Raw genomic sequence first — 18159 nt, forward strand, 5'->3', positions numbered from 1 at the left:
CTACTGTATTATGCAGTGTTACTACTTGTTGCTTTGCACGAATATCTGCCAACTTGTACAGGGAAGTAACTCAGTTAATGCCTAATTAGGCTGGCGACCGTATTATTAACAAATTGGTAGCATCTTCTGTGTTGCTCTTTGTCCGTCCTAACGTGTAGTTGCATTTCGGACTTATTTGACGTATCATTGTTATTACAGAGTGGGTGTAAGTCTGATTTGCCACCATTCAGGTACACGCGGTCAATATCTATACAAAAATCCTGTCTTGTAAGGTTAACCCCACTCTCTGACCATAGTACAGGCTTTAATGAGTATTGTGTGCCCCACGCGCACGTTACAAGGTTCACGAAGTTGCCAAGAAGCCATAGAGCCGGCCCGCTGTTACTGATCCCAGTGCGATCTAGCGCTAACTGCCGCCTATACTCTGGCACACCGTGCTCGCTGTCGTCTACCCAACGTCTCGCTAATGCCCAACGTTGTCCCCCCCTCCTTCCACTCGGTACTGCCCGCTATATCCTGAGCCGCCCCAGGCTCCAAGGACGAACTTCTGCCAGAGGGAATCGATCGTGCCTAAGCCAAGGCATCCCTTGCACCAGCCCCGCCACGGCTCATCAAATTTACGGGGCTGCAGTGGTTAATTTAGAAAGCAAAGATTGCTCGATCTGAATGTTATTTTATTTATTTTTTTATCTTGTGGAAGCCCCTGTGAATAAGCTGTCATACAGATAACTGCGACACCAGGCAATGTCCTGTCCCAGTGGTTTCATATGACGCTAGAATACCTCTGGGGCTCGCTAAATGCTAAAGAGCTGCCTGTTATTCACTACGAGTGCCAACAGCTCCCGAGGTTACAGGTGTAATGGTAACTGACACTGGGTCTCTGATAAATAATCGTTAGTAATTTTATTGTTTCGAAAATTTGAAAATAGGTCTTCCAGGTGCAGAATTTTTAAAGTATCAGCGGTCACCTAGGCATCAACAGCTTCAAAATCGTCACATAACCTCAGAGAGCCATCTGGTATCTTTGCTATAAGGGGAGCAGCCCATTGGATGGATAGATGGGGGCAATCACTTCGAATTCATCCAGTCTGTCTAACTCCACTTCAACCGCATCCCATAGGGCGCGTAGAATCGGGCACGCTCTCGAGAAGTGAGGCACGGACTCCCGTTTTACATGAATTTTTAGTGCCACACTCGTAGCCTTTCCTAACCCAGGAGTGAACAGACCCGAATATAAGGCAGCTCTATCTTCGTTGACTTGGAACGGAATCGTAGTGGACATCAATCATACATTTTACGAATGTGCTGCCTGAATGGATCTAGGCCACATACATTATCTGCATTGCTGGAGTTAACAACGTAGAATAAATAAGTCCTAGAAACGTTTTCACAAGACACTATTGTAGTAGCCGGCCGAAGTGGCCGAGCGGTTCTAGGCGCTACAGTCTGGTACCGCGCTACCGCTACGGTCGCAGGTTCGAATCCTGCCTCGGGCATGGATGTGTGTGATGTCCTTAGATTAGTTAGGTTTAAGTAGTTCTAAGTCCTAGGAGACTGATGACCTCAGAAGGTAAGTCCCATAGTGCTCAGATCCATTTGAACCATTTGAACTCTTGTAGTAAAAATATATTCACGTGTATTTCATGGCCACTGTATGCAGTTACTCTCATATGAAACGGTTTTAGCGTAGGAGAACGGAAGACCACATAAGGTGGTACTCTATTTTATGACAGAAGGGAACACGCTTCTACCAACTCGGAAAAGCAGCTCAGTGCTATTCTCTTATGGCGTTTAACAATTTGACCAGTTCATCTGTTCCCAGGTAATTTAGTGTTCGAAAAGTGAACATCGATTAGATCCGTCAAAGGATAAAATAGTAGACCAATATTCCATGTGGAACGACTCATTATGACTAATCTCCCTTGTGTCGGGTGACTGAGTTATTGACCTTAAAGCTAAGTTTTCCTTTTTTTGTTCTTTGTTTTTATTTATTTTTAGTCAGTATTCTGACTGGTTTGATGCTGCCAGCCACGAATTTCTTTCCTTCATCTCCGAGTAGCTCTTGCAACCTACATCCTCAATTATCTGCTGGATGTATTCCACTCTCGGTCTTCCTCTGCAGCTTTTGCCCTCTACAGCTCCCTCTAGTACCATGGGAGTCAGTCCCTGATGTCTTAACAATGTCCTGTAATCCTGGTCCCTTCTTTTCCTAGCTGCGGGAATTTCACGCAACTTGTTGCGTAAAACGCGTGTGAGGTCGAACTCTCCTCTTGAACAATGTAAACCTGTCGGCCCATTATCTCAGGGTGCGGCCAACGCTGTGCCGCTGTGGGCTTTGCGCATTTTAGAGCGCATGTTTACTGGTCAATTTTTCCTTGCTTTGGACTAAACTATCTCGTCTCAAAATCTGAAAAGCGGAGAGCTTGCAATAGAAGAGATTTGTTTCATAGTATCGGAGATGAAGCAGTTCTAGCTTCAGGTATGCATTTTATGGTGTATGCTTACTAGAGTTCACTACTTCGAACGGTCATTCCTGTCATATATCTGATAATGGCCATTTCTACTGCAATACACGGTATTCACAGATTGCATACGTTGATTTGATTTTATCGAGTGGACAAATTATGCTAAACCACATTTTATGAAGACAGAATTACAGTCTCGCGGTTCTAGGCGCTCAGTCCGGAACCGCGCGGCTGCTACGGTCGCAGGTTCGAATCCTGCCTCGGGCATGGATGTGTGTGATGTCCTTAGGTTAGTTAGGTTTAAGTAGTTCTAGGGGACTGATGACCACAGATGTTAAGTCCCATAGTGCTCAGAGCCACTTGAACCATTTTTGAACAGAATTACAGGGTAAGTGACCACAAATTTTTAATACTTTCAGTTCTATCGAATTTATAAGATTACACATGACTGATTCACAGTTCACTGAGTACAACAGGTATTTAAAGAAATGCTTTAAAACTGTTAAAAAGTAAAATTGAAAGTAAAGTCCAACAGTATGTCGTAGCTGCATTTCCTTAAGTCGATTAGAGACGCACACAACTGGTTTCGCAAGTTTTAAATTGCATCTTCTGATGTATATCTGCCCACAAAATTTTATAAATTTGATAAACGAAAAATTAAGTTACATCAAATACCTCAAAGTAGTGAGAGAACAGACTTAAACAAGGAAGAAAATATTACCTATCTAATTAGGAATGTAGGTGCTGATCACGTACTCCTCACAAATAACGAGCCTGTACGTACTTAATAAATAAGGTGTGTAATTTCAAACCAATAGTAGGCAACTTACAAATGCTGTATCATATGCTATCGGGAGTTATCACAGAACGCGCCAGAGTAACAGCTGACGTCGGTAGGCCAAGTTCATCATCTTAATTGATGATGGTTATTGTCAGTGATGAATGACCGGTCTAAAAAAAAGCGAAGGAATAGAATTAGGAATCAGAAACTGATCCTTGATTTAAAAGCAGGAAGCAGTAACTAAAATGAAAAAGAGACGAGTACAGTTTCCATGCAACGCAGAACAAGTGGTAAAACACGGGACGCACTTGTGTTAAAATCAAGAACTGTCATCTCTTTACCAATTAAAATATGTTCCTTATGGTCTATGTCAGGCAAAAGACAATGCCCCCTCTCCCCCCCCCCCCTCCCCCCCGCAAAAGTTATCCAGAAAAGAATTGGGTCCGGGATTGAATGAAGAATAAAATAAAAATTATTTTTTAAAACTAATAAAATTAATGTACTGAAGTACATTGAAACTTATTTTTAATACGTATCAAGACCACCAATAACCGAAAGGGAAAACCTTATGCCGAGAGTAAAACTTACCGAAAGCCGAGACGCTTATGTGGGTTTGTCACCAATGCATAGAGACGTCCTGTGTGTTGTCGGAGCAAGTGCTATGGCTGCTGTCCGTGTACTGAGACGGTTACGGAAATCGAACTAAAGCGGGCAACACGGATGAAGAGAGAAAAGTGTTGCCAGTGGTCTGTTGAGTAATTGCGATCACTACGCGAACTATTAGAGTCGGCTTTTGATATTACATAAAAGATGGACATGGGTGATACCAATATAATAACGTTACTTAGGTCTAAATTTTGAAAATTACAACTTATTTCTATATCATTAAAACAGTGGTTACATTAAATGGATCAGATGACTTAGTGTGGACCGGCAGTTGGAGTAAACTTGTATATTAACACAAAAAACTGTAGTAAGCTACCAGTGGCTGAAAATACCGCCACTGTTGTAATGTTCGTTTAGCTAGAACACAATCGGTTTCGGGCTATTACATGCCCATCTTCAGGTGTTACTAGTTCGTGCTGTGAGCCATAGGGCCGCGGTGGACTAGTGAACTAATCCACTGCAGCGCTCGGGATCCCCCGAACTAATGACACCTGAAAATGGGCGTCTAAGAGCACGAATGCTGTCGTACACTAAATAAAAGAACGTTACTATTGCAGCGGTCTTTTCATCCTCTTTTGTAATGCTCTGTTGCGTATGTTCCTCCGAGGTTATTGGTTGTTGTAGTTAGCTAAACAACTAGTTAGCTGCTGAGATACCTTACTTCAAAATTCAGATAGTCAATACTGGCCAAGAAAGCTCTGTGTCTTAATTCCATTTGGTTATTGATAGTATTATCACGGGACAGTGTTACGGGATTCATTATATGCATCTCATCAAACAATTCAAAAACACTGCCCTTTCACTTTTTATGTAGTATTTCCAAGTTATTGTGTAGATCTGAAATAGTACCTAGATTATCAAGTAAATGAGATGCTAGTGATGGTTTCGAACTACTAATATTGAGTTGTTCTTTGAAACGAATTGCGAAGTGATAAGGTAGTAGAAATCATGGAGTGGTTAGTGGAAGAAACTATCTTCCTCAATACTTCTTTATTAACATTGTGAAGAAAATTAATACCGTAACCATTACCAAGTGCAATACATTGTGTAACCATGCACTCCCGGTCGAAAGCAAGGGGGAGCGGGATAGGTGGACTTGATGGAGGCGATGCAGAAGCAAACGCGAAAGATAACCTTCTTAAATTTCATGGTATGATCTGACAAAGAGTGAAGAACATTGTTTCCGGTAAATAACAAAAACAACAGAACTGTTTCTTAATGTGATTAATGGATCATGTTACAGTACAGTACATTAATTATTCCTTTTTCGAAACGCGCCACTTTTAGTAATTATGCTCTGTAATAGGTGGTTGAACCTGAATTTTAACGCTGATAATGGAAAAACTAGTAAATACCTTCATGGTGACGAATTCCTTCGAACAACCTCGGATAATGTAATACATCATGATGAAACTACACTTCACTGCTCCGATTGTTCAGCCGCACTGAATGCTGTACATTCCCCGTAACTGATGACCCTAGACAGTAAAAAGATCTGGAATTGAGATTAAGTGGTCTTGGAGGACAAGATATAGGCCACGATCGAACTATACATCTTGAACAATAGTCATCTTCCACGTGACAAAACCCTAAAATATAGTTGGTTGTCAGGTTTTTTATGCAAGATGCCTTTCAAGTAGTAAATGATATAAGAATCAGTCACAAGTAATGTTTGTAGCATACCTATATTTCAGTCACTGTGTTGCCATCTTCAGTGCAGTACATGTAGGATAATATATTAAAACTAACCCGGGCCACATCCGACATGAACAGTCCAGTTGGAGCTATTTTCACATACAAGCGATTTTAATGTTTTAACTTACATTTATCGGACTGAAGACGAACACACAAGGAGAGAAATCTAGAGACGCAACAAACATTATTTGAAAATAATTGCTGTACCCTTCACTATTTGAAACGAATGCAGTCGCTGGACGTAACTGCTTCCCCATGGAATCAAACCTGACCAGACGCCTTTATTGCACCATGTACGTATATCACTATCAAACAAGTAGGCGAAAACTGTAAAAGCAGCTATATTTAGGACAACTGTTTTTAGGCAAAGCTATATGTCTCCTACTTGAAAAATTATTAGAACGGGAGTCGGTTATCCAGATATGGTATATACCCTGACTCGCTGCAAAATGGCATGCCAAGGTTTAGCCTTTGGATGAGCATGTTTCCCGCGTTTTAGAGCATACACGTTTGTATATGATGACGCAAAGGACACATTGTGCCGTTACATTAATTTCCAAGCACCATGAAGCTAGCGGTTAGTAGTGATTTTAATTACATGACGATTTGTATAATGTTCGCTTGAACATAGCCTGAGATATGCAAGACCATAAATATATAGATGTTCGACCTATGAATGCGAACAAGCTACGTTGCCACGTAGAAGAAGCAAACAAACAAACAAACATCACTGAAACACGCCTCGATGGCCAACGATACCGACCGGGCGCCGCGTCGCACTCAGCCCATAAGCGTCACCGTATGCGGTTATGGAGGGGCATGTGGTCAACATACCTCTCTGCCGGCCGTTGTCAGTTTTCGTGACCGGTGCCGCTACTTCTGAATCAAGTAGCACCCGAACTGACCTCACAAGGGCTTCTGGATAAGCCCGACAGCTCTTAACCTCGGTGATCCACATAGCAGTAAACAGGTTTTGAATGTGATACAAACATTACCAAAGCTGTTATGTGGAGGCATAATGACGTTCACCAAAGTGTTCTACCTGTTTACTGTTCTCTCGGTATTGTATAGGAAGACATTTGAATATGGCTAAAGGCCGAAACTAGCCTCAACGTGATACATATACATGGTGCAATAAGAGAATCTTACGTAATAAAACTGACAGCCTATGGCGGTTATTTAAAGTGGTTTCATCATTTATAAGTTACAATGAGGCTGTGGTGCATAGCATGTAGAGACTACTGCTCTTGCGGCCTGAGCTTCAGGCTGGTCTTTGCAACCACCGATGTGATTAGCCACTTGCGCGCTGCAATAGCGCTGGTGTAACATCCTTTAATGCCATTTTCTGCTGTCAGCTGTTGGCGGTATTGCTCAATACAGCATTTCCACAGACGAATACCTGACGGTACCCTATCACCGGTCAAGACACAGCCAGAGAGAGTTAAATGCTCCCAATTCAGCTGGTATCCTCATTCCTTTGGGGTCGCACATTCGGCGAGTGCAGTCTTTGCACCTTTGAACGTACAACTATGTTAATCCAGACTCATCGAGCAGTGTCACAAAACGGACACATCAGCTGATCTATGAGCTTTCAACTGTCCCACTGCGTTCTGGTCTTTCGAATGGAAGTATTTGGATGGGGGTAAAAGGTGTAGATAGAGACCAAGACTTAAATTCAGTAAACAGGTCCAGATGGATGTGTGTTGTAGTAGTTGTGCAGAAAAGAACAGTCTTGATAATTCTAGACTACAACGGAGAGCTGAATGTGACCAGTCTTCAATCGGAAGACCACAAAAACAAAACCAACAACAGCTATCAAACAATAGTGAAATGACCGCAGAAGCACAATATTATAAATTTATAATGCTGCAGATGAGCAAAAACAGTTTCTGGGCACGTCAGTCTCAGTATAATTCAATAGATCCGCAAAATCTCCGTGATACAGTTTTCCTTACGAGAACAGTCTACACCCTCACTGATAATGAAACGCGACAGCTTGTCAACATCGCTTAGTTTCAGCTGATTATCTCTTACAGAAACTAAGGCAACTCTGGGCATTCACGAACTATCTTCCTAGCACGGGAAAAGGTAATGAGATCGATCTTAGTTGTGACCTCACGATTTGTTGCAGGTTGTTCGACAGTTCAACATTCTTGACAGTGCTATTCCGGTGTTTAAGTTCCTCGTGGTATATATGGTTAACTGTCCACATCTAAATCTCCTACAACTACGTGCATACCCCGCAAGCCACCGCTCTGTGCGTGGCGGAGGGTCCCATGTCCAACTCCCAGCCGTTTCCTTCCTTGTTGCACTCGCACATGGATCAAGGAGTGAACGACTGCCCTAATTTCTCTCATGTTTGTGGTCTTTAACCGAACTGTAAGTCGGCAGCAGTAGAGTTGTTCTGTACTCAGTCTCAGACGCCGGTTCTCTGAGGAGCGCCTCCTCGTCTTCCCTCCAGGGATTCCTATTCGATTTCACGAACCATCTCTGAAATACTTGCTTGTTGATCGAACTTGCCGGTCACAAATCCAGCAGCCAGCCTCTGAATTTCTTCGATGTCTACCTTTAATCCGACCCGGCGGCGATCCCACACACCCGAGCAGTTCGCGAGAAAAGATTGCACTAGTGTTCTGTATTCTGTCTCTATTGTCGATATTCTACACTTTCCTACAATTCTCCGAATAAACTAAAGTGTAGCATTCGCCTTTCCTACTACAGTCCTTACGTGCTCGTTCCATTTCATATCGCTTTGTAACGTAACGCCCATCGAAGTGACTGTTCATAGCCACACACTACAAACACTGCGCACCAACGTATCCGCATTACCTTACATTTTTCTGCCATTCATCACAGCAACTCTAAATTTTGCCATCTTGTATCGCCCTTCAGATCACTCAATGGTGACACCTTCCCAAACGTCGCAGCAAACTACTGCTCGGCCTGTCTGTCCGAAACTTATAGAAAATAATAGATAATTACAGACAATGATAGCGGTTCTACCGCACTTCCCTGGGGCACTCCTAACCATACCCCAATGTCTGATGAAATCTCACTGTTGAGGATAACGAAGTTAGTTCCATTACTTAAGAAATCTCGAGCCACTCACGTATTTCGGAACCTGTACCTTAGTTAACAGTCTGCACATGGGCGCCATGTTCGGAACTCTAGGAATTCGAAATCTACCTATTTTGCTTCATCCATGGTTTGCAGGATATCATCTCAGAAAAGGACAAGCTGAGTTTCCCAAAAGCGATGCTTTTTAAATCCATCCTGAATTGTGGATAAAAGCTTATCTGTCTCTGGGAAAATTACTGTATTCGAACTCAGAATATATACAAGAATTCGACAGGGAATCGATGTCTCGAATATAGGTTTGTAATTATGCTGGTCCGTTCTTTTCCCCATTTATATGTGGAAGTAACCCACGCTTTTTCTCCAGGCGCTTTTTAACTTTGTGCCGGGAGAGAGGTTGGGGATAAACGCAGCGTATGTGAGGGTACATAGCCGTAGCGTACTCTGTGCAAAACCGAACTGGAATTCCATCCAGATCTGGCGATTAGTTTGTTTCCAACTCTTTCAGCTGGCTTCACATGCCAGGGATTAAGCCAGTGTGCAGTCTAACAATTGGAGCATTGACTAAACGAATATTAAATAAAAAGATGATCGCGGATAATATTTCCTATACCACTGGACGAAAATGGTTTAGTAGACTAAATTCCAAATTTTAAAATCTTATTGGGTAGCCCTCCTTGTGAGACACGCTGTTTATTCTGTGTTGAGTTCTTCGCCGTAGGTTATCCTCTTCAGCTGGCTTGATTACGTTCGTGAGTGCAGTGGCTTGTTCCCTTGCTGAAGACGTCAGGCTCAAATTTTCCCATGAGTTCCGGGGAAGAATCAAGAAATAACGTATTTCTCCCAAGAAGTACAAATCATGAGCTACACTGAAAGACCAGCAAATTTCTGAAGCGTGTCATGTGGTCAACCTTAACCATCAGACTGACATGATTTCATTCTTCCGCAAGTTTAAATTTATAGGACCGTGTTCGGGTTGTTACATATCATTGTGGGAGGAAATATTGTGCACAATGAAAAGAGAGAAATCAAATATTTTTGGTAATCGTCCGCATATTGTCATAAAAGTCAAATTAGAAGCAATTAAACCTCGCAGTATTTATTCGACACTGAAACAGCGGCGAATGTGCATCATACAGCGAAAATGAAGTGTCAGAAATAACTGGCAAATGAATACAGCCAGAGCTGGTTGTAATGGACCGCATAAATGCTATGACTCTCCGAAAAAGTGTTGGAGGTGAAATCACATAAATGGAACCGATCAATAAATGCAACAAAAAAGGAACACACCTAAGAGGCCAATAATCCAACACAGTTCATACACCCCTTGCGGTCCGCCCATCGTTGAGACAGTTCACTGTTAAACAAGGACTGTGGATCTCTGTCCAATGAAAAATTAAATTTTAGGTATGTCTTGCAGTCGTGGGAAACGTCAAATCATCAAGATGTCCGAGTGCATGATTATTGCAACCGTCTTCTCCTTAACGTGCTCTGGTTGTTGACCTGGTCACTGAAGCTGACCAAATCCTCATTACTGAACATTAAATCGAAAAGAAAATTTTTATCTACCATCTCCATGTCTAGAACGAATTCTGAAAACTCTAAAAGTAGTTGTCTATCAGCATCACGGAGGGTTTGTACAAACTGAATGCTACGTGGTTTGAAACTCACAAACGTAGACTCAGAACATGCTAGGCCGCCACATATGGGGGTTAGAAAAAAGTATGGAAACACCGCGAGAAATGTATGGCTGAACATAAATGCAGATGCTAGCCAAGCCTGCAGCTGGCGATGTTGTATTTGGCCACGAACGGCACTGTAGAAGTGTTGGTTGTTGACACTATAGTGTTCAGTGTAGTCGTGAGTGTATTACGTCGGAGCTAAGTTCAAATGTTCAAATGTGTGTGAAATCTTATGGGACTTAACTGCTGAGGACAAACACACACACCAATGGCCGAGAGAGGACTCTAACCTCCGCCGGGAGCAGCCGCTCGGAGCTAAGTGTCTTAGAACATTCGTAAATAGTTGATGCTCATGTGGTGGGTACTTCTGTAGTCAAGGTTACCAACTTGTTTGGGGTATGAAGAGGCAACATGTCGAAAACGTACACTGCGTACGGCGAAAACGGATAAACAGTATCTGACGAGTCACAACGCACTCGGAAATGTGATTTGAGTGATCGTGAAGTAGTGTCATGAAAAGATTTGTGACGAAAACCTTTTGAGGCTGACAACTGCTAATGTCACAGCAGAACTGAATGTTGCATTCACAACCCTATCAGAACCAAAACAATACGAAGTGGATTCCATAAGCAGGGAATTGCAGGGTGAACTGAAAGGAAATCCAAAAACGCTCTTCATTATTGCTAATGCAAAACGGAAACGTGGTGCCGCAGCCATGGAACCTGGACGATGGAGTAACGGAGGAAAGTCATTTCCTCGGATGAGTCTCGTTTCACACGGCTTCCAACGTATGGACGAGTTTTAGTTCCCAAGAGTGAAACATGGCTGGTGTTCGGTGATGATATGGGCAGTGATACGGTGGTGTTCCATGGTCCCCGTGGTTCCTCCGTGAGGTCGCTTTACTGGCTAATGTTGTCCTTCCCAAGGTACAATGTTTTCTTTTTTTCCCAGTGGTGATGCTGCGTTCCATCACGACAGGACACCCGCTCTTATAGCTCGCGCCTGTCGGCACTGTTTTTGTCTGTCTTATATTCACCACAATCTCCAGATCTTAATACTATTGAGCTTTTGTGGTCCACTTTGGCGATAAGGGTGCTTGATCTACCTCCACCATCGTATCCTCAACACGCCACTATTATGTAGGAAGGAGAGTATAAGATCCTTTTGGAAACCATTCCGGGACGACTGAAAGCTGCTTCGAGTGCCAGCTGTTTTCCGACACCATATTAGGCGTGTAAATATGTTGGGTTTTGGTATTTCAATATTTCTGTCCACCCCTCTGAAATATCTTCAGCTGGTACGATGACGGCTGTGGACTACGTGGGGAACTCGACGTCCATATGCTGAGGCGCTCAGGACGAAGAGCTACTTGTGCAGGGTTGTGTTGCGGCATTTGGTACTAGCAAGGCTCCGACACTTGGTAGCTCAGTAAAACGAGGAAAAAATTCATTTAAGATTTGTGCTGTGACATTTGGAGCGCTGTGGCGCGGTGGCGACTCCTCATTTAGCATGTGGCGTGGAGGACCCGTAGTGCGTTGCGGTGGCCAGCTGCCGACCAAGAAGCTAGCCATGAAGTGTGCAACCGGCGATGCTGATGCCCACAGTCCTGCTCAACAGCGAGTGCACAGTTATGCTAGGCGTGGCTGGTCGCTGAAGGCGCCACCGACGCGGACCATTGCCGGAACTCTTTGTACGGAGTGACAGCCTCCGAGAGTGGAAACCGCTCGCGCAAGCAGAGGCCGTGTTGCCAGGAGACCCGAACCAGTGGCTCTACAGCTTTGCTCACAAAGTGGTGTACCCTGGGGCTCGAGTATTGATCTTGCTGATCATGGAGGCACCATGTCCTGAGTGTAGGACAGTACTAGAAGAGGGTCCGCCTGGACTAGAGACCCACCAGAATGGTGGTTGCTTACTAAGCCATATCACTCCGAAATCCATCTGGCGTAGTCTTATCGTCATTTCAAGCGCTGCCACACTGCGAATACACCTGTAAGACTTGATGCTTATTTGTAGTGGTTAGAAGTTAATTTGCTGTGAGAATGTACTGCTTTAAGCCACGTATGGAAATAACTAACCCGTCTCTCGACTGTGTGGAAACCACTTGGCCTATCATGGAAGAGCTCCATCTCTCACCTATATTGAAGGATTGCCGTGCCCAGTCTGTCCCACTTCGCATCGCATAATTGGCTCTATTGCTACAACTGGCATGCCGACACTTTGGCACCCGCGAGCAACTTGCGGCTTCTTCAGTTACTGTGACTGAACTGCTACCTTTCACAGTAACGCCCAAAGAATAATGTCGGCGCTACAATGATGCGAACAAACAAACCCTGGCAAATCGTCATTTTTCCCTTACATAAACTGCCTATGTCTTGAAACTACTTTAACGTCGTCGAACACTCTGAGCTTTGCAGTGTCTCAGTCACGCAAAAATCACGCTTGCGCAGCTGTAACTGAATTGCACCTGGTGATATCTTTTAGGTATCTCAACTCGATGCACGTTCGGTAATGAACAACCGATGGAGACAGTTATTGTACTATACGAAATAAAATCGTCATAACTTCCGAACGGTTCGCTTTAGGACTTTTAAACTGCACGGTTGGCCGCGGGGTATGACGGGAATCAGTATGCGCATTTGGTTTGGTTTAGCGACGAAGCCCATTTTCATTTGGATGGGTCCGTCAGTAAGCAAAATTGCCGGCCGTTGTGGCCGATCGGTTTTAGGCGCTTCTGCCCGGAACCGCGATGTTGCTACTGTCGCAGGATCGAATCCTACCTCGGGCATGGATGAGTGTGATGTCCTTAGGTTAACTAGTTCTACGCCTAGGGGACTGATGACCTCAGATGTTAAGTCCCATAGTGCTCAGAGCCTTTTGAACCATTTAGTAAGCAAACTTGGCGCTTTTGGGAGACTGAGAATACGCATTTCGCGATCGAGAACTCTCTTCATCTTCAACGGCTGACTCTGTGGTGTGCTATGTCCAGTTACTGATTAATCGGTGCGACATTCCATGATGAGACGGTAACTACCGAAAGGTACGTGAAGTTTTTGGAAGATGATTTCATCATCATTATCCAAAGTGTCCCTGATTTCAACAAGATGTGATGCACCGAAGATGTGGAGATCGAAGCTATCGAAGCAGGAGAGTGATGTCCTGGAGGAGCACTTTCGAGATCGCATTCTGGCTCTAGGGTGCCCAGAGGCCACTGGCGTGGGTGTCGATTGGCCGCCACACTGTTCGGATCTGATCACATGCGACCCCTTTTCGTGGGGCGGCAATATTAAAGACAAGCTGTACAGCAACAAACCCAAAACCTGAAAAAAAAAAATCTCAGGGGGTCATCGACAGATCGACAGAATCGATGTTCTGACACTTCAGCGGGTTGTAATGATACTTGAATTACGTAACCATTACGGCACCTCACCTCAACCTCTCGATACCAGCAATACTCTACTGTGTTTCTGTAAAATAGTTAACATATTTCTATGACAACATTCAGATTTGATTTCATTAATGTAGAGGTACTTCGATACATCGATATGTATATATTGCAATGATATTATTCGTATGTGTATTCTTTCTTTTGTCACTATGATCTTTGACGTAATTGTAACTCTGATTTTTGGGCGCGTAAGCGGTTATTAGGGAGTCAAGCTTTGGTCGTCATGTTAAAAAGACGCAAATTGTAGTCAGTTTATGTAATGTGAACTTTAACAGCGACGAAGATATTTTCAAGTATGTTTTATATTGTGAAGTGATGTTTTGGAACGAGTTACGTGATATTGCAACAAAAGTAATAAAAAAGAAGTGTAACTTAAATTGGGAGTGCTGATTACTTTTTTACATCACCATTGTCCTAACTTTCAAAAGTTTAATCTTTAAGAATGGTTTATGAAACACATCTATAAAACTTTTGAATATCGCAGAATAACACCTAGACCTCTTTGCATCCGAGCTTGGATAGGTTTTCGACGATTGAGCCATGAGTTCACAACGAGACCAGCGTTAGTGCCTAGTTTATCCATTATTTCAAGAAATGACTTTATTAACTGTGCTCTAATGACACCTGCCACATAACATAACTTTGTTGTTTCCCGAAAATGCAATATTTAGCAGCGTGAGCAACACTACAATCATAATTATATTTTCGACCTTTGTTGTTGTAGGGTTGTTAGAGGGTCCTGCAGAATTTCGATATTCGTCAGCGCCACATAATCACCAACAAGGCCTACCGAACATGTCATAACCAAAATCCGAATATCAGTAATGACGTTTACATGTTGAATAAAGTGTGTTCACACCGTAGTTTGTAACTAATTTACGTCTTCTTTGCGTATGGTTCAATAATTGCCAACCCTTAACTTCAGCAGAGGGACACCGACTGGCGGCAATGTGAGCCACAAACAATTGGCCACAAAGTTAACTTGCGCAATTTAATGTCTGATTTAATGTCCAGCCCAGTTTGTTATCTTCATTCATACAGAAGAAATAATCTCGTGAACTCACATGAATCTCTTTAAACACCCTGTACACTCCGAGAACTTCCCGCCTTGTCTGCGTACATGCTGCGAGCTCACATATGTCTTCGTCGGATGAAGGTTCACAAGGAAACTCGCGCAGACACGGGTGCGGATGAGGCTAGCAGCAGCAACAGCGGGTGGCCCGCTGCTCGTGAAGGACTAGCCGTGGGGCGGAAATGAGAGCCGCGGAATTTAATCTCTGCCCCGGGTGCCGCGGCATGCGCTCCTGATCCACGGCTTCTGCCAGGAACAAGTGGCGGCCGGGACGTTCCGCTGCCAGCTGAGCTGAGCGCCCGTCCAGACAACCCCGCCCCGCGCCTCTGCCTGTCGCCCCCTTCTGTTAAGCTGCCAACTCTTGCGTCAGTCGTCGCAGAGCTGACGCCGAAACACGTGCACAAAGGATTAGGGTCGCCTCGTATTAGCGACTAGCTGAGACCGCTAGAGATTCGTTCAGAGATTCATTTGCTTACAACGAAATTAAATACAGATTATCTCCAAATACTTACAGGTGTTCCTTGATTCAATTATCCAGCTCGGAAACTATACTCTGATATGAGCTGCTACAAGCGTTTCCGTGAACAGTTAGTTATGATGAAGCTGCCTCCTAGAACAGTAAATGGCCGTCAACGCCCGCCATGGGAAAGCTGTTTCTCTGGCTTAAGCGTTCCCGGAACAACTCACGATGTGATTCAGTGTAACCGACATTCACTACCAACCTTTTTCTTCATTCCGTAACCGCAGATGATTCACTGATTCCAGTCCCCATTCAGTACACTCCTCCAGACGATAGTAAATAGAAAGAGACACATGTATTAATGTCGATTAAAACCTATTAGCAGTGTACCGAAACAGAAGCAACAAACCAACACATCGGACAAAATGTGAAACGTAACACATAACTAAAGGAAGTAGTAGTAAAACATTGTGAATTTCAATGCAGATTAACTATGCAAAGCCTACTACTGCAAAACAGGGCAGGGACTTTTAAAGAGGGATTGGAAAAATTTGGAAATTTGTGTTAAGGTCTAATGGGACTAAACTGCTGAGATCATCCCTAAGCGTACCCACTACTTAATCTAACGTAAACTAACTTACGCTATGGACAACACACCCACCCATGCCCAAGGGACGACTCGAACCTCCGACGCGGGGTAGCCGCACGGACCGTCACAAGTCTACCTAGACCACGCTGCTACCCCGCGCAGCAAAGAGGGACCACATCGGAGATTATTTTTTTCAGATTTTCGCCCCTGAATAGTACTGAAATAAAAGTTTAGTATACTTTCTCATTCCATTTTTAAATGATGGCATGCATTTTTTGGGTGCTTCAATCTTTCTCTGAAATCACGAAAGCTGCTCCGAAAAATGTTTTTTAAAATGTGAAAAAATGTTCCAAGGTGCAGCATGGTTTGTACTAAGGCAAAAAGCTTCTGTTGAAATTTAAAAGAGCTGCAACAAAGAAAATGTAATCAGTGCCGTTTTAAATTGTCGATCTGTTACATTATTACTCAGTTATAAGCGAAAAATCACTAAGTGAAATCACATTAAGTAGGATTATTGTCAGAACCCAGTTAGAAGTTAAACATGTTTTGAAGTTGAAACTGTTTGAAACTCAATCAAATTTGAATGTCCAAGGCAGGTAAATTGTTAATACGTTAAAGAACCTCAGTTCATTTGTAGATATCACACAGTGCATGGTAAAAGACCTTCTTCCGTTTCCAGGTACAAGATGCTGTACGATGGACGAAGTACAGCTTAAATTGCATGGCTTAGCTATCAACACGTTATACAGGTAGTTTTAAAAATATGTAGAATTTCAACTGTCATAAAAAATCCTTATGTGAATAATTAACAATACACTACAATTAGCTCTAGTACATTATTTAGTAGATTATGCATTACATTACATTATTTAGTACATTATATTGGTATATTATATACTAGTACATTAGACAAAACAGAAGTTTGTAGAACTCGAAATATCTACAAGTACTGCGCAAGGCACACCCTTATATTCCACAAAACTATACAAAATGATGGAAACTGCATCAGGCAGTCTGTAATGCACATTTCTTCATGCGATTATAAAATGAGTCTACACTTTGAAGTACCGGCCAATAAACACTGTATTTCTAGGTGCACTATCCTGAAGGTGCAACATTGTCTCCCACTGCGGATGAGTGAATGCTTAATAATAATGAGAGGCCCAGACACTGTGCAACATACTAAAATCTCTCTCCTTATCTTACAGAAATGAGTCCAGAGAACACAAAAAATTTTAGGAACTGTTTTACCCTCGTCATCGTCATTTAAGGTAGTGGCCAAGTACTGCGGAAGTTACAAAGCAATCTTACGTCAGAAAATAACCAATTCTCAACATAAATAAGATGTCTAGGCTTTTACGAATTTATCTACAGCAACAACTTTATGGTACTCCGTCCAAGTACTATGAAAATTAGTTATAAGACAACAGTTATAACAGTTCATATACGAGGGTGGTTTTGATAAGTCCGGTAAACTTATATGAATGAATAGAACATTCATAATTTTATATAACATTGTTGGAGAATATGTATCTCATTGTGATAAAATTATTTAAAAGCAGTCTTGATATCAGCCGATGTTAACTTCTGACCGCTTTCGGCCTTTTAATTACGGACCATCATCAGAGTTGGCACTATAATGTTACAGCCAGCCTCATAAAGTGCATGGCAATCTAGTGTAATTCGTTAACTGAGGTCCAGACCGTCATCTGGATGAAATAATTAGCACTGTAGGATCGTTAGTTCTATAGCTACTACTATTTATTCGTAATGAAATCAAATGTATGGTGAATTAAAATGAAAATTAAACATACTGATTTATTTGTATTAGTAGACAGTTATTTAAAGTCTTCAAGAAACAATAGAAAGAACTAAATGCAACGTTGTGTATGTGTGCCATCTCTTGGCGCCTGTAATAACGTATTAGGACGCCGTTTCCATGGAGACATACAGGCTGTTATGTCTGTCAGTTTTCAATACTTGACACTTGTGTAACACGAGAGGTCGATATCAATCAGCTCAGAAAAATGGGCGTTGTTTACAGAAGTGGGACTTAACTTCTGAGGTCATCAGTCCTCTAGAACTTAGAACTACTTAAACCTAACTAACCTAAAGACGTTGCACACATCCATGCCCGAGGCAGGATTCGAACCTGCGACCGCAGCCGTCTCGCGCTTCCAGACTGTAGCGCCTAGAACCGGTCGGCCACTCCGGCAGGCTATTTTACTG

This window comes from Schistocerca piceifrons, chromosome 6 (assembly GCF_021461385.2).
Source record: "Schistocerca piceifrons isolate TAMUIC-IGC-003096 chromosome 6, iqSchPice1.1, whole genome shotgun sequence".
Classification (NCBI taxonomy): domain Eukaryota; kingdom Metazoa; phylum Arthropoda; class Insecta; order Orthoptera; family Acrididae; genus Schistocerca; species Schistocerca piceifrons.